This window comes from Excalfactoria chinensis, chromosome 18 (genome assembly GCF_039878825.1).
Source record: "Excalfactoria chinensis isolate bCotChi1 chromosome 18, bCotChi1.hap2, whole genome shotgun sequence".
NCBI classification, from domain to species: domain Eukaryota; kingdom Metazoa; phylum Chordata; class Aves; order Galliformes; family Phasianidae; genus Excalfactoria; species Excalfactoria chinensis.
In genome coordinates, this window is record NC_092842.1 from 770,574 (window position 1) to 796,524 (window position 25,951).

The window sequence follows — 25,951 nt, forward strand, 5'->3', positions numbered from 1 at the left end:
CCTACCCACCCACAGCTGTAATTCCTGAGCTCTCAGCAGCCCCAAACCTGAGTGGTGATGTCCGTAGCACATAAGGGCGCCTGCTGTTTGCTTTCTTCTTGTGTTTCCTTTCCCGGGGAGGCAAAGCTGATTGAGATGTGCATTTGCTTTTATTTGTCTTTGTTTGCTCCTTCCCTCCCCGGAGCAGTGGGAGAAGCAGGATCCAATTTGCACAGTACTGAGTGGCTCAGCGTACGCCGGAGTGCAGAGAATGCTTTCATGGGGCTGAACACAAACAAGCTCCTCTCTATATTTGGGTCTTTCTGGCTGGGAACCAAATGAGCAATTTCAGCAGACACCATATATCACATGGACATCCATCTGAATGCTTCCAGGGGGTGGCACATTCACTTTTGAAGGAAACCATGTTGTAGGAGTTACTCTGGTTTTGTTTGTGGAGGTAATTTTCCTGGGAACTGGGCAAGAACTTCCTGATTCAAACACAACTGACTGCTCACAGCTGTGTCAGTGCTGATAGAAAGCACGATAATTGCACCGGCATCGATGCTCCACTAATAACATCAATTAAGGATCTATCTTTCCAAGGATCAGATCAGGAGAAGTTCAGGTCAAAGCTGAGACCAGGAGAAACTCATCAAACCACATCATTTATCAAGAATGTGTGAATGTGAGGGACTGAGGACGTAAGGAGTAGTTCCAAGAGTTCATTTTCTGCTGTGAAATTCACAGATCGAGTGCAGACCAAAAAAAGAAAAAGATGAAAATCCCCAAAGAGAAAAGAATGAACCTTTTCAGATGGTTTCGTTGGCAAAGGACTTTTTTCACAATAACTGGTTGTCTCGGTTGATTTTGGAATGAGCAGTCGGAGCTGAAACAAAGCCGTTGGGTTTTCCTGAGTGGGAACTGAAACGTTAGATCCTCTGCTGACTCGTGCTGGCCCCATAGTCAGATGTGATATTCCCCCCGGCTTTTCCATGTGTTAATGAAGACCAGAGACGACCTCAACTCTTGTTTTATGTTTCACAAAACACTAATGGCAAATGCAGCCCCCCGGCCCCAGCCAAGCAGATGGCCAAAACCCGGCCTTGGCTCCATTTCAACACCTTTCATAGCCTCAGGGCAGAGCCTCAACTGGCGCACACCACCACAACTTGAGACACTGCAGCCATTTCCCTCAGCTGGGGATCTGCTTTTCCAAGTGTAAATATTGCATATTCTGAGTCTTTACCCCAAGGTAAATTTTATCCTCATTGCAGCTCTGAGCCCAGCCCTGGGCCTGATCCAGAGCCTGGATGTTATCCAGAGCCTCCTCTGTGCTGGAATCATCCCTGACTCAAGTAACACCTTTTTCCGTGCTGGATGCAGCCGTGCCCCACAGGTCCACCACTGCCATACACCATTACATGTGATGTTGGTGATGTAACTCCAAACTTGATATGGAGTGGGATGATACTCCCATGGAAGCATTGCTGGTGGGATTCAGGCAGAACTCTGCAGGCACTGAGGCAAGGGGATGCCCTTTCTGCAAGGGGAGAGGAGTGAGCTCTGAAATCATATATTCTGATAGCAACAAATGGTTGGTGTGCTTTCCCTCTGGCCCCACTAATTTAAGCAATGCTGTTCTACTGCTTCTATTTTCTTCTGTACCACAGCTTTCCTCTAGGGCTTCCAGCCACTTAGCTTCTTTAGAGTTTCAGAAGTAGGGAATTAATCAAACACTGAGGTAGTGACTCATATTGAGGGAAGGAAAGTGCTAATTTTACACCTCTGCCCACCTGGAATACAAACAAGATCTCCTTGGGATCTCCCGGGGGAAGATATTGGTGCGAAATGCACAGCAGTCAAAGGCAGAAAGATTTTTTTAGGTTCAGGACACTCTGCACAAAGCAAACTAGAAGCAAACAGTGCAGGTACAAATGGCACTTCAGCAGCGTACCCCAATGGTTCCACACTGGAGCTTTAGGTGAAGAAAACAGCTAACTCAGGAAATGCCAAGCAGTAAGAGACCCAGGAGAAGGACCCAGGATGTCTGCAGGGTTCATTTTATAAGCCATCCTCCTGCAGAACATTGCCAGGTTGTCTCCTGCAGCTCTTGCAGCAGGGGCAGCAAAAGTGTGCCCATAGTACATGGAGGCGACCCTCCAGCGGGGTTGATTCAGGCTGAGCATTAAGTGGAGAAGTTCTGTGAGCTGCAGGTAGTTGCCCAGTAAGGCTGCAGCAATGATAAGGTTTTCCTCGTTTTCCTGGTATGTGCACAATGTCCTTGCAGAACCAGTTCAGCTGGAATGGTCTCACATTTCTCTGCAGAGCACAGATTGCTCACAGGCACTGGGGATTTCACTTGTTCACCTTTAGTTCACCTCTTGCACTGTATTCCCAGCTCCCAGCTGAAGACATCCTGGGACTTGGGGTCAAAGGGGCAGGCTGTGCACCCACTGTGTCCCACGAACTCCCCGTGCAATCCCATTACAGTGATAAAGGGATGCCCCTGAGGTCCAACTGAAGGCCTGGGGGAGGTCGTCATGCTGTGATTCTTGAAGATGCTCTGCTCCATCAGGGCCAGGACTGAAGCTGTCTGTTGTCTCTTTGTCACTCAGTGGTGTTGCAATTTACTTGAGCAAACCTACCAGCAGCAAGGAGTGAACTACTGCCCAACCCCCCTGCATTTACTCATGGATTTCAGTGTACAAACAGCACAGAGCTCTCTACCAAATCAACCAACAAACTGCTCACATCCCATACTTTCTCACTTCTACAAACCTGCTCCTAGAGGCATATTTCCTCTGGTGTGTGGTGACATCACTTCTCCAACTGGTTCTACTTCATGCTCACAAGCCCCCATTCAGCCCTTAGCTCCTTAGCTAGACAGTCCAATGTTACAACAGCCCAGCAGCATCTTCACCAGCTCCTCCCCACTCTCCCTCTCAGAGCTTGGCCATAACCACTCCTGTCCCCTCCTCCCTTGCAGATTTTGATCCTTTTTCCCTCCTTCCTGCAGACTGACCAGCTGCAGGCCAGCAGCTTTCCCCCAGCGTTGTGCTGACAGATGGGCCCGGTGGGTGCCCTTCTCTGGTTGCAACCACACATCCTTCCTGTCAGCAGCACCAACACACTGCAGGACAGGTGCTGGGAGCAGCCCAGCTCTCACCATTGAGGCAGGACGAAATGCACCCAACTGCAGCAGACGGGTCAGGGAGAAGTTACCCCACAGCTCATGGAGATCCCAATCATAAATCGGTGCCAAACAGGATTAGTGCCAGCTGATATTTTAGCTCATTTCTGGGTTCCCACAGCAGCTGTTTTGCTCGCTGCACTTGGGGCCCAGCCCTACCCCACACTGACCCTGTTCTAAAACTGCAACAAAGAGTCAGATGGGATTTGGTGCCTTTTGGAGCATCCATGCCAAGAAATCCTTGAGCGGTTTTGTCAGCGCTGCCACAAGTGTGGATTTGGCAGAAGGGCTCCGTGTGAGAGAAGGGAACGCAGAAAGAGCAAATGGATGTGGAGCAGTTTTCCTGCTTAGATTCAATAGTTACAGAAGCTCCAGAAGTGCTGGAAGAGGAGAAACTTCAAAAAGTAAAGGCTGCTGCCAAGGCTCGTGTTTTCCTGCAATGTTTGAACTTTTGCTGATGTTCTGTCCTTCAGGAGTCACAGGATTACGTAAAATGCCTCATTTTTGTCAAGCTAAAAATATTCTCATAATAGAGAAAGAACAGTCTGTGGAAACTGTGACATAAGCACGAACCTGGAAACACAGAAATGGAAGGTGAAATAATAATTGGGTTTCTTTCCTCAAGAGGGGACACCACAAGAAAGTCAAGTCTATGATCTGGGGGAATGTGTCATGATTTTCAGTCACGTCACAGTTGGCACGGTGGGTCCCCCTGAGCCTTCTTCCTCCTCTTGACTTGCAGACAACAAGTATAACAGTGTCTTCTGTTATGAACCTACACAGTGAACAAAAGAGCAGCCTGTACATGGCAACCCTCTGCTCCCAGCCCTCCCTCGGGGTACGTGTTCACTTCAGCTCTTCTGAGCTCTCCTTCAGACTCTAATCCGCCTGAGTTACCATGACTCCAAGTCAGAGATGAGCCACGGTTGGCCATGGCACCATCGGGGACCCAGTGTCACAAATGGGGTCTGGTGTTGGCAATCCACTGAGCCCAGCACTAACCCTGTGGAAGCCCTGAGCACATCCCACTCTGGCTCTGCAGAGCTCATCCTGCTCCGTCTGCAGCCCTGTGCTGCCCCAGATCTTAACATGATGGACCACACAGGCCCCATTTGCAATGGAAGGACGAGCAGCAGCACTCAGAGCCCTGCAAACCCCCGCTGTGCTCTTACATGGCTTCAGAAAAATTCCCTGCAGGCACTTCACAAGAAAGCTGGAAAACAGAGGGCAGCTGCTCCAGGACAAGGCATCCTGCACTGCAAACAGGAGGCTTGAGAGGAGCTGAGGGTTATCAGCCACGCTATCTCTCCGTCTGAGATTCCTGCACTCAAATGAAGCAAGGAGGGAAATAAGTGGCATTCCACAGCCAGGAGCCACGTTTCGTCCCACTGGACACAGCTGTGTGCTCCTGTGTGCAGCCCAGGTGCCATCCCTGCTCTGCTCCATGGGGACCCTCTGGAGCAGGGCTGGGCAGCAAGGAGCTGCGGAGCTGCACAGGCAGGGACCCTTAGCCCCTCTCCTGTGCCCAGGCTGCCACGAGCTCCATCTCTGCTTGGGAGACACGGGGAGCACATATGAGACACTCCTCGTGCTCCCACGCCTAAGGGTAGAAAACGAGAATGAGGAGCTGAAGAGCAGACTTTGGCAAAGCAGGAGAAAGAAGCTTGCATTAGAAACCACAATGCACTAGAAAGCAATCCCCCGCCGTGTCTGTGAGCATCAGCAGGGCTGCATTAAGTACTACCCTCTGGTGTCTGTGGGTGGCATTCTGCACACTCCATTCTGATGGGAAACAAGAGGGAGCCAAGAAAAGCATACCTGCAGGAAATAACATTAGTTCAACAAATTGCTGAATATCATCCCTTTTTCCTCCCTCCAAAATAACCTGTAATAATAACAAAAAAAATCAGGTCACCAACAAATGACAATTCCATTTCCTCTTTTGTTCAGTAAGATTTCCTGCCAGTCTCTTCCCAGCCATTTATGGACACAGAGCTAAAATCTGCGTGGTGGGTTCTGAGTCTCCTGTTTATCAGATCCCACCCTGGGAGCTGCCATGTGGTTGAGGACAGCAGCACCCGAAAGCAGCTGATAACCCATCACAGCTGTCGCTGCAGATGTGCACCCATCCAGGCTGTGTGCTGGTGGCAGTGAGAGAAAGGAGAGCTTTTTTCTTCCAAACCATGGCATGATATAAATGAGCACAGCGGAAAGGCTGTGGATACGATTCCATCAGGGACAACTGCAACACTGATGTGTATTGGTTGGACCATAATTCAGTAAAGCGGGGACCATGAGGGCTTTGAAGGAGGGTGGTAGTTTTCATGTCAGCAAAACTGGCAGAAAATCAGCATAAAGAATGACGTATCTCACATATACTGTGAGGACAGGGTGCCTGGGTGAGCAGGGCAAGGGTGGAGGTGAGACAAACCCCTTTTGGCTGTGCAAGAAGTTTGGTGGATTTGGGCACATCTCCATGCAGAGGTTGGCCAAAAGCAGCCATGACCATCACAGGGCCAACACGAACCCCCAGACAGCCACAAAGGGGAAATGAAAAGCTCCAAAAACAGATTCGCTTTGTTGGAAGGGATGAATCAGCAGGTGGGATATTCTGCAATGAACACAGCAGCTTTGGGGGCCTTATTGTGTACTGCTGCCAGTGGGACAGAGCTGGGGTTTGGTCCCTGAGGATGATGAGAGTGGAGAGTCTGCCCTGTTGACCAGCTCTGCTCCTATGGGTCATTCTGGCTTCCAAGCTCCCAGCGTGACAGTGACATCTGGGACAAGAGGAAGAGCTGTCATGAAAAGCCACCAGAATTGGGATGTGAGCTCTTTTCCACTCCAAGCCCGAGCTGTGTGAATAAAATTAACAGAAGTGCTTCAGAAATAACCATTAAATAACTCTGCCATATAGAACTCTGCTGTGCAAAAAAAATAAAGGAAACAACAACAAAAAAGAATAAAATCCCTCTTGATGTTTAGACAGTGCTGTTTTATTCAGTTGCAGTAACAGCACAGCAGAGAAGGCTCAGGAGACTGCTTATTACAGTGGATGTTGTTTTTTGTACATTACAGGATGCATTTTCTGTCAGAATTTGTAAAATATTAATCAAACAAACAGAAAACAGTACAGGAACTACAACTTGAAATGAAGGGGATTTCACAGCAACACTAAATCCATAATGGCACATTCCCCATCTTTTTTCTGTCAACTGTGCCACCTAAATGCTTCATTTACAGGAGGTTTGCTTTTGTTTTGGTATTTCTTGACATTTTCTTGTCTCAGTTTCAATGAAATAAGAACAAAGGAGAGAATCTCTCTGTGAATATCAGTGTTAAGAAGCAATTAGCCAGTAGAAATCAAAATACACGATCATGCGATTAAAGTATGTGACAACTCACATGCACATGCTCTTAGCAGACAATGTGTGTACGTACATTCACACACCACTGTCACGCTCGTGGCTCAGGCTGTGGTTCTGGCAGCTGGGGAGCTGCCTGCATGATGCTGTGCTGCTGTCTCCCTTATATCTCTCCACTGTTACTGCATGCCCATAACCATCCCCAGCTGTCCCAAGGGACCCACGCATGGGATCACGGCTCCCACCAGAAATGAGTGCTATATGAGCACGCTGTGCTTTGTGCTTGCCTCCCTAAATATCTGCTTTGAACCCACTGGCAATTTTCAACTAGATACGGATCAGTGTATTAGCCTAAGGACCCATAAATTAGTTTAGCAAAGGGAATCAATAAGTGCTAGTTCTAAAACAGCCCCATTTTTCTCAATGATCCTGCTTCACCCGAGCACTGGACTCACAACTGATTCCTTTTCTCTTTGCATCCACCAGGTGCAAGGACTTTTTCCTCGGGTTTCACATATATTGCTGTGCACTGAGATAGAAAGTTGCTCATTATGGCGCAGCAAGCAATGGAACTTTGCCAGACTGGAGAAAAAACAGCTCATGATCGGCCAAAAGTCACTGAGCTGATGATGGAAAAATGAGGAGAAAGTTTGTGGTCTAAGGCCACCATAGGCTCCCACCACACATGGCCAGAAGGACACTAACATACATTAATGAGTTCTTGGAAAAGAATATGTATGCCAGTGTATTGCATCTCTATGCTTTAGCTGTTTCAATGTAGAACTTGATTCTGAGAGAGCACACTTGATTTGTCAAGTCATCCGGTGTGTATCACAAGGAGTAAAGGAAAGCTGCTTTCAACACCACTTTGCAGTTAGAAAGTTCTCTTCCCACATTTTGGCCATGCCCTCAGATGTGCCTTCTCATACCCTAATGGCCGACTGAAGCAGGAGAGAGCTGGCAGGATGTTGGGAAGCTGATTAGAAATCTCCTCAAATATTCATTCTTTCTCTTGGTGAATGATTGGGGCATGTGCCAAATTGCTTGTTGTTTAGACCAGTGGCAGTGGAGAGCTGTCCCGAATGGCAATATGCAGCTCTGAATGCAGTGTGAGGTAATTGTGGGCTCAGTTACACTGCACAACAACAGCAGCCTGTGCAAGTAATTGCCACTGCCACCACAATTGCTCTGTTTGTGATCTCATGTTTAGTCACATTCTTCTAAATGCAGAACTATAAGGGAAGGTGATAAAAAATATGTGCAAATAAATCCTATGTCAGCAGCTGAATGCAGCACAGGCTGGGAGCCAGTAGGGCAGGACAGGATGCACTGCCATGCAGATGAGCTGATGGGATGTGTCAGAAGCTCCACATAAGAGGGAACAAAGAGAAAGCCAACAGTGGGTAAGGGAAGAAGTGGGCTGGTTGGTGGAGCAAAGAGAAGTATAAAGCAAAAGTGAACAGGAGACTGTCCTAAAAGCATCTGGATTCTGTGGTTATGGGCAAGAGTTTAGCTCTGGCCTGAGTGATCCAATGGGTCTTTTCCAGCTGAGCCTTTGAGTCTCCACCAAGCTGCTGGAGTCGCTTTACATAACCCGCTGGAGCAAGAGACATTCCAGAAATAGTTTTCCGAAAGAAAAAGTACTGAGTTAGAGCAACTTCTTCTTAAATCAGTCATGAAGGAGGGGAGAGCTGTCACAGGGGCCCTGGAGGGAGCTCAGTCAGTATCAGACTGTTTTTATTGCCACATGAAGTCTTTCCTGGCTCTATTTATACTCTTAATTTGAAACGGGGTACATTCCTGAGGCTAAAAAGGCAAGAACATGTTTATTCAATGCAAAAAGCAATCTGCTTTTACACTGCAAACACTGTGCACTGGAACAGGATGGGATCATTTCTCCCCAGCTTCTTCTTGGTAGTCTTTAACATTTGATCCAGTTCCTTCACTGGTAGAGATGCTCAGGACAGCATCCCCTGGAGGGACTGAGAGAAAGAGGATGGTGGCTCCTACCACAGACCCAAGGCTGCCAGTCCTGGCCAGGCTCTGGAAGCCCTGAGCTCCAAGCATCTTACTGCCCATCCTAGAAATAACTACTAAGAAAAGTATCATGGAGAAAGTTAAACACGAGGCCATATCAAGTCCTTGTCCATGTAATAGATTGTAAACGGTATGACTTGCATTAAACTGCATTAAACCATTTGTTTCTCTGCAAGTTTGGTTGTGCCTTTCATGCCTGGATGCGGGAGTGATAACGTGGTTCTATTTCTGTCCCATCAGCACAGCTGGATCCCCATTCCTTTCAACTGTACATATCCATTAAAAAGAACATCTGCGACATGGAAATCAAAACAGTGTGGCTGTAAATAGCAGCAGGAGGGGAGGCTTATTAGACCAACATGATTGTGTGGAAAACACTGGGAGCCAAAAGGAAATGAAGGGTTTAATGGGAAGGTGAAGTATCAGGAAGGGTTAAGGCTGGGGACTCTCAGAGGATGGAGGTGTCACTTCTGAAGGGGCAGGTAGAAAAAGAGCACTTACGGTTAAGATGGGGTCTAATAGGAATCTGGCCACAATCAGATCCAGTCGTTCATATCCCAGATAGAGCACTGTGTGGTGCTTGCCTTCCTCCCACTCACATCACTGCTACCCCCTTGGGAAGCATGGGTCCTGTGCAAAACAAGGTATTAAATAACACAGAGATTTCCAGACCACACAGGATCCCACCAGGACAGAAAAGTGAAGTGGAAACAGTTTATCACTCTTCCCAAGCTTTCTAACAGCATCCCTGTTGGCCATAGAGCCCAGTGAGAGACACCATCTGCTCATGGAGGGCAACATCTTGCAGGGAAATCTTCTGGAGTTTAGGAACAACAGCGTGTTTCATCCATAGCCAACAGGAATGTGTAGTTGAAGGTCTGAGCTCACAACCCTCTCTGCCAAAACAGAAAGGCCGTGGAGAGGCAGCCAGTGTCCAGAAGACATTTACAAAGCAGTGCATCCCTTCATCCACGTTCACTGCAGGTGCAGCAGCAACCAGGCTCACAGTGAGGATGAGGGTTCTGGTGCCAGCATGCAGATCCAAGCTGCAATTCCCATAGCTGCGCTCATGGCCTGCACTGCCTCCCCAATGGTCTGCCACTATAAAAGGCCAGAATTTGGGATCAAGTATGCATCCCTAAGACATCGCCACAGGCAATAAGATTGCTTACATAAACAAAGGGTAGTTGGTTTTCCAATAGATGGGTTTTTCATAAGAGCCAGGAAGGATCTGACTCACAGCCTCATTTATAAAGCCAGCACTCTGCGCTGAAGCCTTGTAAAACAAACCAGTCCTCTCCATGTCTACTACTAATAATTTTTCTTGAAGAGGCTCGTTACAGACCGAAGTGGGGCTGCAGGCTCCAGCTGCGTTATTGTGTTCTTTAATCGGTTCCCATAAAGAGCAGAGCACCGGGAGCAGCGAGGGGCAGGCAGGAGCTTGGGCTGGTGCCAGCGGCAGAGTGCTGGGGAGCTCCAGCAGCACTTTGTTTACCAGTCAGCTGCTCCCAGGTTTAGGCCTTGACAGGATGATTTTACAGTTTTCTCTCTCCCATTTAGCCTCACACCTCCTTGCAAACACAGCACTTCCAAGGACTGCTGTGGCATAACACAGGTGCCTTGTTAGGTTGGAATTGTACTGGTGTGTTTTGGGCCCCACCTTCAGTCCCTTTCTCGGGGCACCTGGGGGGCTCCTGACCCCTGCATGGGGCTCCACTGCATCCAGGCAGCACGAGGCTCTGCCAGAAGTGCTGCTGTGCTGCGCCTTGATGATGTGCTATGGAGGCAGTGCTGAGGATGGACAGCTGTGAAAGCCATTCTGCAGACACAAAGCTTGCCAAGGAGCAATTGCAGGGTTTCTCACGTCCTCTAGGTTTTATTTCCAGCAAGGGCAGCCCACAGAGCAAGAATCTGTGCCCTCACAGCCCAGAGAGCCAACTGCACCCGGGGCTGCATCCAAAGCAGCGTGCCAGCAGGGCAGGGAGGGGATCTTCCCCTCTGCTCTGTGCTGAGACCTCACCTGGAGCACTGCGTCCTGATGGGGAGTGCTGAGTGCAGGAGAGACATCAGGGGCTCTGAGCTCTGAGGGAGCTGTAGGTGTCTCTGTTCATTGCAGGGAGTGAGACCAGATGGCCTTTAATGGTCCCTTCCAGCTAATGAAATTCTGTGCTGATTCTATTCTACGCTGATCCTACAATTCTCATCCCTTGCAGCAGCTCCATGGACACACTGCCTGCAAGGCCACGAGCACTTGGAGCCACAATGGCACCTTGCAGGGTTAACTGAGGTTAGCCTTGGTGTACAGCCACATTAATCCTGCTCTGGGGAAGCATTTACCTGACCCAGCTGACCATTTCTGCTCCCTGCAGCCATCCCCAGGAGCTGCTCACTTCCCATCACCACCACAGTGCATCCTTATTCTGGATGTAGTTGACATGCTGGCCATAGTGCTGCTGTTTGAAAACAAGAGGCAAAACCACCCTCGTGATGGATAAATGCAGCTGGGAGCAGCATAAAAGCACTCACACAGCGAAGGGTGGGGGGGAGTCACAAAGAACGTTGAAGGCTTACAGCTGTGAAACACATGGGTGGCAGAGAAAATGAAGACAAAGAGAGATCAAAGCAGAACCCAGAACGTAGGGACGGTGCTGGGAGATGGCAGCTGCAGAAATGCAGGTGCTGAAAATGAAGGAGCTCTCCCAGCTTGGAGAAACCAGAGGGTGGGATGAGAAGGGTGAGAGCTGACTTCCCATGCACCCCTCGAGTTTTTCAGCTGCCCGATGCACAGAGCTGTCACCATGGGTGGATGTGCACATCCCTGCATGCACAGTGCTCAGCTCTGCAGAAAGCAGCCTGTATGACAGCAGAGGCCGGACAGTCAAGCAATCATTTGCATCTATTTGAAATTTAAATGCAGGCTGAAAGTTTAGTGGATTTCTTTCTTCTGCTCTGAAGAACAGGAGCTGCTCGAGATTGAGAGGGAGGGCCAGAAATGGATTTCTTTCTTATTTTGGAGTTGAGTTTCTTTGATCTCAAGCTGCACACGCCAAACCCATGAGCCATACTAACTCCTGGTGTTAGCAACAAAGAACCTGAGCATCCTGTTCTCCCTCCCTTTTATTTAGTACCCACTACACAGGATAAAAGCAGAGCCCACCCTCCCGCAGTGCATCAGTGGCGGCTCTGCTTTACAGCTTCTCCTGCTGTAAGTGAACGAGCTGACATCTAGAGTTGTTTTCCTTTTAAAACTGCTGCTCCACTTAGCTAACACAATAAGAAAGCCTACACCAGGTGTGGCTGATCACAAGTGTGATGTTCTGCCAACTGCAGCTGGGAGAGCCTCGGAACATTGTCCCATATTGTGACCATTGGTCATGCGTGGATCAGCCAGGCTGAGCTGCCAACAGCAGCCAGCACTGCAGCCTCCACCACAGCAGCTCCAGTGTGACAGCCCAGCACCTGTGAGCTCACTGCCTCCTGCAAAGCAAAGTGCATGGACCTTTGCACTAGTCACCCCATGAGCACTTACATGGCAGAGGGAAGAGGTGCAGCAGGCATAACCCCAAACCAGAGCACGCAGAGACTTCATCTCTTGAAGGGCCACCACTTATGAGCTGTTTGGGCAGGATTCCAAAGGCTGAGGCTGCTAATTGTGCCTGGGTTTTAGTGAGCTCTGGGCTTTTTGGGGGTTTTGGACAGCTGTCTGATGGCAATGACTTACAGAATGGTTCCCAGTGCAGGGAGAGCTTTGAAGCTGTGGGGCTGCAGGAAGCTGCAGGAAGCAGATGGATTCAACCGACAAATTGGAGCTCGCTGAGTTTTTGTTTAATTAACTTTTAATTGGCAAATTTGGACCTCATGCATATTTAGTATAATGAGCTGCTTAAATTAGCTTTTAACAGAGTTTAAATTTAGAAGCATGCTTTTTATATCCTCTGTCTGGTTTTACACTTAATGCATGCTGTGATTCTTTTTTAGAGGGCTGCTTTAACACTACGGCACCAAAGTAAATCCAAAACCAGGCTGGGCAGATCCATGCTGGTCTCAGTCCACCATGGATAAGGGCAGCAGCAAGGGTAGAGCCTATGCTGAGCAGTTACCAGTTTTGCTACCAGGTAGTTAAACAAAACTCATGTTGGCGAGGGCTGAATACATTGAATACAGCCCAATACACAAGCATGAACACAGCAGGGGAAGGCCAATCTGAACAAGGGCTGTAATATGTAAATCTTCTCTTTCCTCGAGAAAATGTCTGAACTCTACATTTTTCTTCTCTTTGCTAAGTTCTACATTAATAGAACAGGAAATATGTTGGGAAGGAATGAACTTTACCCAAAGCGGACAAGAAAGCCATTGTCAGGTCTCCTTTCTTTCCTGGTAAAAAGGTCAGAAAGTATTTTAAGAACTGCTGCAAGAATGGAAATGTGGGTAAGTGGAAATTCAAGTGGAGTAGGAAACAATAGCGAGGATTAGGTCATGTTCAGCAAGAACACAAGGGCAGAAAACATCAGGGATTCAGACTCTCCGCACCCCACTTTTCTCTCCTGTTTTGGGCAAAGAGAGGACTGAGTTCATCACCCAATCCTGGAGTGAATGAATTGGTGGGGAACCACAACCCTCAGCTTTGGGGAGCTTCTCCCCATTGGGCTGGGAGCCTTGAAGCCTTCACCCCCTCTTTTCATAGTAATATGTTTAATGACAGTGCACTAAATGGCTGCACGTTGTCAGTAGGCTCTGGTATTCATCTGGCCCCGGCTCTCACTCAGAGATTTGGGTTCGTGTACATCCGATAGAGAGAGCACAGCTGTCCAGAAGCCTCCCACACAAAGCTTTTTTCCAGGGGAAATGCTGGTTTTACACAAAATAATTAAATAATAATAATTCCTGGAAGAGGCCAGATTGCTGCAGAAATGATGGGGAATTGTGGGTGGGGAGGAGAAAGCAGGGACATTTTTCCACCAACGCTGTGACTAAAGCAAAAGAAGAAATAAGGCATTTTCACCACAGTTTTCTCTAGAAGTTCCTGCCAGCATTTCCGACACCTTTCAAATGGCGTTTTGCTGAGCGTTGGGGACACAGTCCCCGTGACCACACAATGGCCATGGTTTCTCCAGCTGTACAGCCCAAGGACCTGCAGCTGGAACCTGGAACAAAAATTGCAGAGTTGGGCAATGAACCGGGTCTCCATTGACTCAGGGCATCCCCACCTTCCCAGTGCACAGCAATCAGGGTGTACTTCTCCATTGGCTGCAAGCAGATTTTGGCCAGAGACCCCACCATCCTGGGGAGGCTCTGTTCCCCACCCTGTGCTGGAGCAGCCCTGGCTCTTGTGCTCTTGCTTTGTCCTCTCCATTGACTTGCCCAGGGGCTTTGTGCCCTCCCAGCTGTCCATCCGTCTCACATCCCAACATTCAAGAGCCCAGCTGTCTTTTTAGTCTGCAGGAAGGCGAATTTAGGACTCAGTGAGCAGATGGGCAGTCTCTGGGATGAATGGGAAGCATTGCCTGAGTGGAGATGAGAAACACCTCATCGATCCCGCTGCAGGGCTGCAGAGAGGGCAGCCATTTACCCCGTGGTGGGGAAGCAAGCAGGGAGCCAGAGCAAGCCTGAAACATGTGAGAAAACCTCCATGTCAAGAAGGAGTGAGGAGAGCTCCAGCTGTTTGCAGGGAACCTCTGCACCTGGCCAACCTCATAAATCTGTCATGAATTCAGCAGCCGTCGCAGCAGGACGGCTCCTATCGGGCTCTTTTGCACATCCTGCCCAGAGGAAATGTGCCTGGGAGTACTGAAGCAAGGCCATGTTTTATAAATTGGTCACATCCTGAGCCTTTCAGCCCTGCAGCAAGTCAGCATCAAACACCCAAAGGGATATTTCCTAAGAACTCTAAAAGGGAATAAACTGACAGGTTAAAACGCTGGGTTTATCAAATTAGGGAAGAGACTCTCCTGCTTCCTAGGTGATCTCAAATAAATTAGAAGCCCATCTGTTGTGCTTGGTTCCAAGAAATTAATTACTTTCAAGGGTGATGACTTTTTACAATGAAATAATTATCTGGCGAATCATAAAAACAAAGATTTGAAGCTCCAACGAGAGCAAATTGCTGTAACTCCAGGGCTTGTAACTGGGTGCTCCTGAGACTGCCCCGGGGCTATTGGCTTCCAGGAAACTGATACGGTTTAATAAATAATGGTGGCAGCACACACTGGGCTGTGCTAAGAAACACACACAAATGGGCTTCTGAAGTATAAGTTATGTTATGGAACAGAGAGGTGGTGGTGCCCCATCCTTGGAGACACCCAAGGTCAGGCTGGACAGGGCTCTGAGCAGGAATATAGGAGAGAAACAGGGACAGGGAGGAATGTTTCCCTGCCTGCTTTCCAGAAAATCATGGAGGAAAGTATAATTTTTCTTAATGGGAAAAGGTATTTCCAGGAAATGATGCAAACACGCAATGTTCCCTTTCCCTCTTCGTGTCCCTTTGATCTGTGCCTTCACCCAGTTGCCTTTGAGTCAGGCAGTGGAGGAACAAGGAGAAGGTTCTGCATTATTTGTACTATCGCTGCCACTTCTAAAAATACCCAACGCTGTGGAGACAAGTTTGGCTTCACACAATTGAATGTTTCAGTGTTGGCTCAGACTTTTCTCCTACGATACGTCATCGTTAAAGACACGGCGGTATTCATGTGAGGCCAAAGACTCTTTTTCCCACATAGCTAATGGCCAAAGAAGTGATGAATCAGGGCTTCGGCGTGATTTATCTCGTGCAGTCTCTTCTTAACTGTATTTTCTATTTCTAGTATCTCCTGTCAGTCAGGAAAATCTTGTAGGTATCAACAGCAACTGTGACTCACTGACTGGCTCTCCCAGCTGTTAGGAAAGATTTTCTCTGTGATTCCAACATACTGTGTCACAATGAGTGGCCACCTGGGCCTGGTACCACAGCTGAGAAGAAGGAAGATGCTTAACTTCACATGAGTCAGCCCAACGCTGTTGCCTTGTTTGTTTTGTCATTATCAACACATTCATTTAGTTGGAAGCATTTTAATAAACTTGATGACGGTAACAGTTTTAATAATGGTTTTATCTGTTAATTGTCCTTCTGCCTGACTACGTCTCCCATCCTGCAGGGAGTCTCTCCATTTCTTCGGTGAAGTCAGAGGGAAACCCAGACCCCTGGAAGTCTATTTTCCTTTGAGGAGAAACCAGTGTCTCATATCAACATGCTCCATCCTTCCCAGTATGCCTGCTCCTGTGTTTTAACCAGCTGTGCTGGGAAGATGGATGGCCAGGTCTGCAAGAGTCACCAAATGCACCAGAGAAATCCAGAACAGCAGAGTAACCCCAGTTCCATACTAGAGGGAAAATGCCTGGCTGGGAAGCAAACGTATACCCAGTTCAGCATCTTCAAGTACACCTCCATCCCCAGGCACAGCAAGGTGCTTGTAACTTGTAAAGGCTCCAGATTGGACCCTTGTATATGTTGCCATTGCCCTGACCTCTGCTCATGTTTGCATGTTTCCCTCCAGTTCCCAGCCCTGAAGGGAAAGCCAAGAGATCTTAGAGGGCAGATACCCAGGAATCTGGTCCCAAGGTATCACTTTAACCCACATATCTTCCTCTCCAACCAAGCCTGCAACAGCCTACTGCTCCTGACTCTGTGAATTAAAAATGCCCAGCATCTGTAGGCCCTCATCATACCCACACGGTCACAATGGGGAGAGATTCTGTTGCAGAGAACAGATTCTGTCTCACACCATCAAAGCAGCTTTCTCACTGTCTTTTGGAAGATTCCGACTCAATGGGAAATGAACATAAATATCTCTTTGTGCAGCTGAACTCCAGTGGAGCACAGACTGTGTGTACCAGGAAACTTCCATCTCAAACAGATCCTGGAAAAAAAAATCTAATTCACTCTGGCTCCAACTCCCTATTTCAGAGACGGAAAGTTGCACCATGGCAGAGATAGTGCCTTTCCATGCTGGACACCTTCAGACTCAGGCAGCCTTGTCCAGCTCAGATTTATGGCTGAGGCCATAAAAGGGGCTGTGGGCTCCAAATTGCATCGCAGAAGCTGCCTAACGGAGCATGAGGCCCATCTCTTGGTGCAGACGGGATAGGAACGAGGACCTTGTCAGGTAGAGTGCCTTGTGCCCCTTGTCTATCCTCCCTGCAGTCCCAGTCACACCCTACAGGAGCACTTGGGCAGTCACCGTGCTTGCTGTTGTGACACAAGGGAGGTACAGTGCAATACCCATTCACGCAGTAAAGACTGAGCCAAGAGCTGCTTTCTGCAGCCATCCTGCTTGCCACAGTAGGGTGGCAGTGGAGGGATGGGTGGAGGAGGATGTGGAGGAGAATATGTCCCGACTGAGGAACTTGTAAGAAACTAGGTCACACCTTAATACACTTCTCAAGGAGTTTTGGGGAGGAGTTTGACTTTGAGCTTCCTTTATAAAAATAAGAAGTGTCCTAAATAGGACCGAGCAGAAAATGATATAAGCATCCCCTGGTAACGTATACAGCAGCAGTAAACTCCAGAATAGCATCAGTGTGGGATTTCTACCCTCAGCAGAGACCAGCTGAGATGAGAAACTGAAACTTTGGAAACCAGCGTGTTGGGTCAGTGCAAGAGGAGAGACTTCTGCTGTGATTGTACAAAGTGGGGCATGTGCTGGAGGGAGAGATCCACGCTGAGATAGGACAAGCAGCACTGACAAGCTGCAGGCTCTGCCAGCACTGAGACAGAAATCGCCAAAGCTGTGGGAGAAGCAGCCAAAGCGCAGTGGTGACGGCGGTTCTGTGTAGACAAATGGTGTTCCTGATTTGGGATGTTTAGGAAAAAAAATAAAGCAACTCTCAAACACACCTGCTCGTCCTCAAAACAATTTAGTTCTGTTATTTCTGTCCCCAAAACTTTACTGAAGGTCAAAATCTTCTACCCTCTGTATTCTCCATTTCCGCGACTTTTCTCGTTATATACAAAGGTGCCATCTATATTTGCCTAGTAGAGTTTATCACTGCTGCATTCATCTCAGAGAGTGATCATCATTGGATTAACCCCCGAGTTTCCTTTTGGAGAAGTATCAAACTCCTGCAGAAGTGACCTGGTTTGCATGAAGGTGGTCCATCAGCCCAGGGGCACAGACAGGACAGGATACCACTTCAGCCATGTTCCTGTCTGTCTGGCACAGCTCCACCTCGGTCAGCAGCTCTGGGTCTCAGCCAGCCCAGCCAAGAGCCAAACTGGCTCCACATCCCTTGCAGGTGGCTGAACGTGGGCTTCAAGAGCCTGACACAGCTGTCAAACCCCCGAGGAAGAATTCTGACTCCCTGCAAGGAAGGAAACGAGGATGAGGTTGAAGAGGAAGCCCACAGAGGAACACAGAAACAAGCTTCCAGCATTCCAGCCATTCTCTCAAACTCAGCTTTGGATTAAAGCTCAGATCTGGATGAACACTGGTCAGCTGCACAGTGCAGAGCTGGGGGTTTGGTACCGCAAATTGGAGCACTTATCCCTGGTAGAGGGAGGAAATGCCACTCTATAGAGATGAACTTTTCCCAGTGGCAAAAGACAGAGTGGCCCAGCCATAGGTTTCTACTGGTATGTGGAGATACCCTGATGGACCCCAAAGGGGACCCTGTGGGTCTTTCAGCCCCATGTAGATAGATACCTGGGGCTCTCTGGATCATAGTTACCTCAATTTCAGCATCTAAACACCCCAATGCTGCTCTGTACCAACTACCAGTATGTTCAGGGGCCAGCAGCTCCCAGCTTGGGTGTACAGCAAGTTGCTGGGACAGGCTTGTGCCAGGCCCTGGCCCTCAGCCACATCACACAGACAGAGGCTGAAATTCTGGCTCTGATGCAAGCAGTGGCAACATTCCCACCGCTTTACATGCAGCCATGATTTCCCCCAGCTCACTGGTGTTGCTCCCAGTGCTTTGGCAACAGCCACGTTGGCCCTCCTACATGAGATGTCCCAGGGCACCAGGCACTCAGCTTCTGCCTTCACGTCCAAAAGCTGTGGGCAATTGGGCTGCTTGGTGTCATCACCAGCCTACCAAGAACCCTCCACTGGGACCAAGTTGATCTGTTGCATAAGGGAGCAGATCCAGCCCCAAAATGTCCTTCAGCTCTCACACTTGAGGGGATCATGGGGCAAAACTGCACCCCATGTGTCTGACTCTGCTGCGCCGTACCTCCTCCTGCCTTGTGCTTCTAATAAAATCCACCTGGAAAAATAATCCTGGACAAATGACTAACTCTTCCTGGTGCAGCAGTTCGCTCCTTCACTTTCCACGTGTGTGTTTTGGAAACCAAACAGAGAGAAACCCTTGGGGCGGCCAAAGAAAACACGGCCCTTTCTGGGCAAGTGCTCTGCTTATAAATAAACTGATGTATGGACAAATTACCAAGAAGCATAAATACAAACCCTGCCATCGGCCAGGCATTTCCAGACAGCAGAGCCAATGAGGGGCTCTTTTGGCACTGTCAGATGTTACTGCTGCTGCCAGGTTGATTTACAGCAGCTCTTTGTGCGTTGCTGGCTCCTGCAGGAGAGAGGCTCTCACAAGGGACGGTCCTTTGCCATTCTTCATCTACTGGATGCAAACCCAGCAGAGAAAAGCCCAAACCTCCTCTTGTAGCCATGCTACAGAATAGAAGAAAATACAAATCCACCATCTTGGTGTGATTTCTTCACTTAACAGCTGTTTATAAAGAATTTCTGAGGGGGCGGCAACGAGCAGCCGCTGTCTGCAAAACACATCAGGGTCAGCGCTACCTTCTGCCTCCCTGAATGAGGGACGGGGGATATTTTGGGAACTTGTGGCCTGGAAAGGCAGAAAGGGAGGAGTCAGGATGGAAACACTGGGACAGGTTCTCAGTCGGCACAGAGCAGCATTGGAGGTAACAGAGCCGAGCTGCCTCCCCCCATTGCCTCTCCCCAACCAAAGATACCTCTTGGAGACCCAAGCTGTGCCCTGGGGAAGGGGCATGCCCCATGGGATAGGGCTGTTTGTTGGAAGCAAGTCTCTGGAAATGAGAATGGCTGTGACTTTCTCCAGCTGGAATGTGGGAGTTTTATGGAGTAAATGGTTTTCCAGCCATGCATAAAAGCAGCAGAGCAGAGTGTATAGGCTGCTGGGCAGCACTGGGCTGCTCCCCATAACACCGCGCTCCTTGGTGCAGCTGCTCAGCGTGTATCCCAACATCAGCTGAGCTGTGCAATGGGAACAGCCCTCCTAGGTCAAAGCCTGAGTGCTTGGGAGATGGAAAAAGTCAATTGCTAAATGTTTCGCCCCATCTCTTTCTAAATGTTTCATCTCTGTCTCTTACACTGAGCCAAAGGCCCATCTGATGACTTAGGCTGAGACTGACCGCAACGGGAATTTTCAATCTAGAAATGTAAGTCTCAGAAGTGATGCTGCATTTTCCATGAGAACGGAGAAAGGATTTCATGAGGGTGAGAGCAGACGGTGCTGGTCGTCCAGAGGCATTTTGCAGTTGGAGCAAAGGAAATTTCTCAGATGCTCACAGCGCACCATCAAGTGTAAAAGAGGGTCATGAAAACAAACCTGGTGTAATTGTTAAGAAGGAAAGCTCTTCAGGCTTCCTTTTGTTGCCTAGATATAGCAAAACATTAAAATAAGCAAACGATCGCCGCAAAAGACACAGATGTGCACCAGAGTGCTGCTCACAGTCCTTTGTGGAGAAACACAGTTGTGATGGCAAATTAAATACAGTTGTTTTCCATGGCTACAATGCTGCTTTGTGGTCGGGCAAAAACTTTGTGTATTACCAAGAACAAATCAGCCATTTTAGGAGAAAATAATTCAAGACCTGTCTAAAATGTTCAGACTTGGTGGTTGCTGAAGTCTTGAAGCTGGGGCATTCCAAGGGCTTTCGATTGGTCATCACCCAATTCAAAGGGTAATCACAGCATTGCAGGGGTTGGAAAGGACTGCTGAAGATCATCCAATCCAACCTCAGCTATGGCAGGTTCCCTGGAGAAGGTCATAACGATCAGTTGTGTGATTATTCTCAAGGATGAAACAGCACAAGGAATACTGGAAAACATGAAAAGCCTTTCAGTCATATGGCTTGAATTCTGATGATGATTCATCATTTGCCATCACATTTTTAAATTCCAAAGTCATCACTCTATCCAGAAATGGCTGCATCATTGCATCTCGTTGCTCAACTCACATGTGCAAAGCATAGCAAAACACAGAGTGAGTTCACTGTGCAAACTTGAGTGCTGAGTAACAGCTTTATGGGCTCCTTTCCACAGGAGAGGGTGTAAGAACTGCAGAGGGGTTGGGGTTTTTCACATTAAACACAAGGGAAAGTTGGGGCAGCCCCTCACAAAGTGGCCCTCTCCATTGGAAAGTTATCCTGGCACATTCAGTGGGATCAGCCCAGTTGAGGTCTTAACAGCTGAGGTAGCCCTAAAAAGCTGGAGTAGCCCTTAACACAATATAGACAGCCTGAGAGAGGGAAAGTGCTTTGTGCCCAAGTGTTAAGGGCTAAGAGCTTTCAACAATCATTTCAAAACACATAATAATACCTTTAAAATGAGACTACTTAGCCCTTTTTGTGCCAAAATTTAGGACGTATTGACTGAAGTGTCAGCACAGCCAACGACTGGCACCCAATCCCTCTGCTGTAAGGGCAGCCTCTATGGAAGAGAGGCAACAGCACTGCAGTGTTGGGTGGGTAGCAAAGGTTTTAGTTTGGCTGAGTGCATTAAGCTTCAAATACCTGCATGATGATATCAGCAAATGAAATTCACTCAACCTGATTCAGTCACTCTCCTCGAAATGAACACTGACTTCTCTGGTAATCACAGACATCACTGAGCGTGGAAAGCTGAGAGCAGGTTTTCTGGGAGCTCTGTTTGCCAGGAATGAGGAAGCACGTGGTTTGACTTTCTGGAATTAGAGAAGGGTCTGATTGTGCACCTGAAAGTCCCAGTTCTCTCTGTTCTCCAAAACTGCAGGGATCTCACGTAGCAGTTATGGATGTCTCAGTGTGCATCCTGTATGAGTGGATCTGCAAAGACATCAACCCACTTTGTGTCAGTTCTGCTACAGGATGAGCCTCAGGTTTACCTTATTTGTCCATATAAAGTGCTTCACAGATCTACTAAAAAACAAAAAAGTGAAGAAAATATGAACAGGAACCTCATTGCCCTCCTGTCTGTGAGCAATAACGAAAAGCTCCTGAATGAGGAACTCCTTGGCAGGAAGGCTCCCAGAGATGCCTGTGCTCCCCAGCAAGTCCTTTGAGAAACCTCTCTCCTCTAATGTTTGACTCCAAGAGCATTTTGCAAAGAAAGAAAGAATCTCAGAGTGTTGTGGAACATCCCAGTGCCCCCTTCTTGGCTGAGTAGCTGCTTGAGCTCAAGACCTCATGAGATGCATGGGCTGGAGACCTACCAGTTTGATAACACAAGAGGAAATGGTTTCCAACTCAAAGAAGGGAGATTTAGACTGGATATAAGGAGAAAGTTTTTTACACTCAGGGCAGTTGCACAGACAGGTGCCCCATCCCTGCAGACAGCCAAGGTCAGGCTGTTGGGACCCTGAGCACTGATGGAGCTGTGGGTGTCCCTGTGCACTGCAGGGAGTGGGAGCAGATGGTCTGTAAGGGTTCCTTCCAACTCAAACAATTCTGTGATTCCATTGATTCTAAAATAAACATCCTGCATTTGAGCTGACCGACATGCTCCACTCTGATTTGGACAGAATTTGTTCTCCTGGAGTTGCTGGTTTGGAGGCAAAGCTGTGGCAGTGCCATTGCACACAGTCAAATTTGCAGTGCTTCCTGGTTTTGCAGCACCCACGGGAAGCTGTGCAGTGAGTTTCCCACACCGGACATTGCAGCTGAGCTGCCCAGCTCATGTTTTGGGCTGATATAGGCACAAATCTGAAACAAAGGCTGCTCGGAAAGCTGGCGTGCAGGGCTCTTTGTTCCTGCTTTCTGCAGCCACTGTGGGTAATTTCATACCAGCCCAGGCTGGAAGGTAGCCAGGCAGCACAGCGAAGTGAGGCAGTCTCCATTTGGCTTATTAACTTCTTTCTTGATCTCAATAAGTGTTTCCCGAGGAAAAAAAAAAGGAAAACTCCTCTCTCCTGTGGGCCAGCATGGGGTGAACAGATTGGAGAGCAGGCCAAGACCCACATGTCACGTTTCCTTTTGCTCCGAGAAACCCAAGCTCCAGTGCTGGGGTTCCTTGGCTGTGTGCCCACGAGCACCAGCTGTCCCCAAGCTCTCCATAGGGACGTGTAGCTCCAGCTTCTCTCTTGCCTGTCTCTGGGGAAGGGAAACCAAGAACTACCTAAATAAAGCAAATGTTAATTGCTTAAAATGGTTTAAGTGGGTTGTTTTGCTTCGCTTTCTATTTTGGTGCCTTTTTCTTGGAGGGTGCAGCAGCCCAGAGGTCTCCAGCTGGGCAGCCTGCCCCGTGTACTCGGCCCTTGTTATGTTACAAGGGACGTGGGGCAATGAAATAGTAATTCCAGCAATATAGACGACAGATGCATGGAACCAGCTGAATGGCAATGAAATCAGCATCACTTCAGCCACTTGCCCCAGATCTCCATCAGCTGAACAGACACCAGGTATCTGCTGCTCAAAAGAAGTATTTCTGCACTGCCAAGCAAAGCAGAATGATGCTTGTGACATCAGCCCACGGGCATCATCTGTCTGAGGAGCTCTGGTATGCCCTGTCCAGCAGATATAACCTTTGTACAAGAGATGATGTTCAGCCGTTGTATTTTCTGGCTATTTCTGGAAAGAGAATGCAATAATCCCCAACTCGGATATGACGGTTTCCAGCATAAACAAATCCAGGCTGGCTTTGTACCGCGGGTCTGAAGTCTGGAAACATCATCACTGAGGACGTTTGTTTGACTGTTTCCACCTTTTTCAGTTCTTTGATTTGTTTTCAGTCTCTGCATTCATCTGAAACAACACAATGCAGCCGAACTCACCCATTTTGTAATGCTTACCACAACCTGAATGCCTTTCCCATTGGCCTTGGCATTTTTTGATTCAGAAGTTGAGAAACAATCAACCTACTCTGCAGTTTCCATTCAGGACACGGCACTCTTCCAAGCTGTCATAAAGCCTAAGTATGTATTCTATATACAGCAACCAACGCTGAGAGCATCTGTTATCCTTGGCATAGGTGGTCATTCATTATACTGCTGCAACAGCATTCCACATCCATCCTCAGGCTGGACATATTCCTAATAAACATATTCCTAAACATGTTTGCACATCGAGCATCAGAGCTCAGCATTTGGTTGGCCTTTCATCACTTAGGTGACGTTTCTCAGAGCATGCAGGACAGTCGGGTTCTGTGAACTTGATTTCATGTTGTACTGGCAGCTTCCAGTGCTGTCGTAGGACGCTGTGATGGCATATCGCCTCCTGACAGCATAGATTCCCCCGAGGATACGTGGGGACAGACTCATCGCTCTGACTGTAAACATACCCTGCACAGATGTCTCCATCTGAGCCACACATCCAGGCTCCCTTTCAAGGCAGAGGAGAGGAAACCATCACTGAGCTGTGAATCTGAAGTTTAAGATGGAACAGCAGTGATTACATGAGAAATCTGGAGTCTGCCTGTGGACGCTGGATGAGATCAGTCTCCTTTCCCCAAGTGCAACAGGTCTTAAAGCCAACGTACTTAAAGCCATTGATTCTCAAGGTGCCTCCACTGCTCCAAGACTGGACATTGCTCAGTGTGGCTGAGGCAGGGAACTGAGTACTGTGGGAAAATAGGAGTGCATTTTCCAGACAGGCTGGTTTCCTTCTGGCTAGCTTGGCCCTGCTGAGTTGTATGGGACACTGAAATCCCTTTCCTGGCCACACTGCATTGGGCAGCCCAGGGAATCACTGCAGCTGCTTCTCAGTGTGAGGACTGCATGTCCATCCTCAGCCCCCGGATCAAGTTCCCAAAGGCACTCGTGGCACGGCACATACGCCAGCCAGCAGGTAAAGCATCTGGTGTGACTCATCACACACCACAGCCAGAGGCACGGCTCTGCGTTTCCCTTCTGTCCACTTGTTGCCAGTGGACTAAAAGCTGTCGGAATCAAATTTTCCCCGTGGAAACAGTTGAGATAAACACACACAGTCCTGGAAGGCGGTTACGGTGGAGGTGAATCACTGCTGACGCTTTGTAACATCAAGGCAAACTTTCAGCCAACAGGAGGAGGGCTGAGAAGCAGCATTTCATCACTTCATCTCCCCCCACTCAGCTCCAATCCCCCTTGGGAATTAAACCCCTGTTCTACAGACCCCTGAGCCAGAAATCACCGCAAATCAGAGGTGCGGACCACCTTCGAAACATCCGAGTGTTTTTGTCCACCCCCCTCCTCCCCCAAAAAGCACCTTTCTCAAAATACCTGCTATAAACTATATTGACTCAGCTCTGCTTTTGCTAACAAACAAACCTTTAGGGAGCAAAGCACCAGAACAGGGAACAAGTTAATTTGGTACGTGCCCTCCTCAGCCCAGCATTACAGCAGCAGAGAACCGTATTTTTGTCCTCTTCCTCTGAGATATTTTTAGCCCCTCAAGTGACTTGTGGCAGCTCCCTGAGGCCGGAGTGATTCATATGGTTTGGAAGAAGGGCCGCAGACAGCACTGGAGCTCGTTTTGGGAAGTGAGAGTCAGCCCAATAAAATCAAGAGCGAGTTTCAAAGGCATCGAAAAACGGAACGGTATTTCCAGAATGAGGTTTTAGGTTCTGGCTAAACTGGAGCTGTTGAATTTTCTGATTCTTATATCATGGAGGAGGAGGGATCAATCTTTTCTGATGTTGATGAAAGCGAGTGATTAATATCCCAGGCTGGACACAAAAGTGCAGCATGGAAAATCCCTCTCTCCCCAGTCATCAGCATCTTTTAACCCTGTCCTGCGCATCGGCTCTCATTTTTGTCCTGCCCTCCTCCCCTGTAGCCCCATCACATCTGCAGCACACATCAGCTCTCTCCCCTCCAGACCCGTACTCAGTGTCTCTGACAGCCCAGTTCCTACAAAGGGCTTCCACAGACTTCTTCAAGCTCTCCTTTTTGGACAAGTGGGCTTTTCTAGCATTTGTAAGGTTCAGATACCAAAGGGAAGTGGAGAACAGAACAGCTCTCTTACTCCTCCAAGTCTTGTCTCCCCTTCCCACAGGCACTCCCTCATATTCTGTTCAAGATCCGCTTCCCTCTGAACTGATGAAAACCAGAGCAAGGAATCTCATGTTAACCCACGTGGAGACGAGACGAGATTGATTCAGAAGAAAAGTCCTTCCTCTAACCCTCCTTATTGCTACATTTTGGGATGGGGCACACCCCCAGTGTATATAGGTCT

At 48.4% G+C, this 25,951-nt stretch overlaps 1 long non-coding RNA gene across 2 annotated transcripts; it reads right to left on the bottom strand.

Moving 5' to 3' along the window:
- Nucleotides 1–8,150: 8,150 nt before the first annotated feature.
- On the bottom strand, nucleotides 8,151–11,048 carry LOC140260570 (uncharacterized). Of its 2 annotated transcripts, none has more exons than XR_011905572.1 (3): nucleotides 10,909–11,048; nucleotides 9,073–9,201; nucleotides 8,151–8,863 (listed from the first exon to the last, which is right to left on the bottom strand). It is a non-coding gene; the product is annotated as an uncharacterized lncRNA (long non-coding RNA). The 2 variants fall into 2 exon arrangements; XR_011905573.1 differs by having other exon boundaries at nucleotides 8,151–8,891.
- Between the last annotated feature and the right edge of the window lie 14,903 nt (nucleotides 11,049–25,951).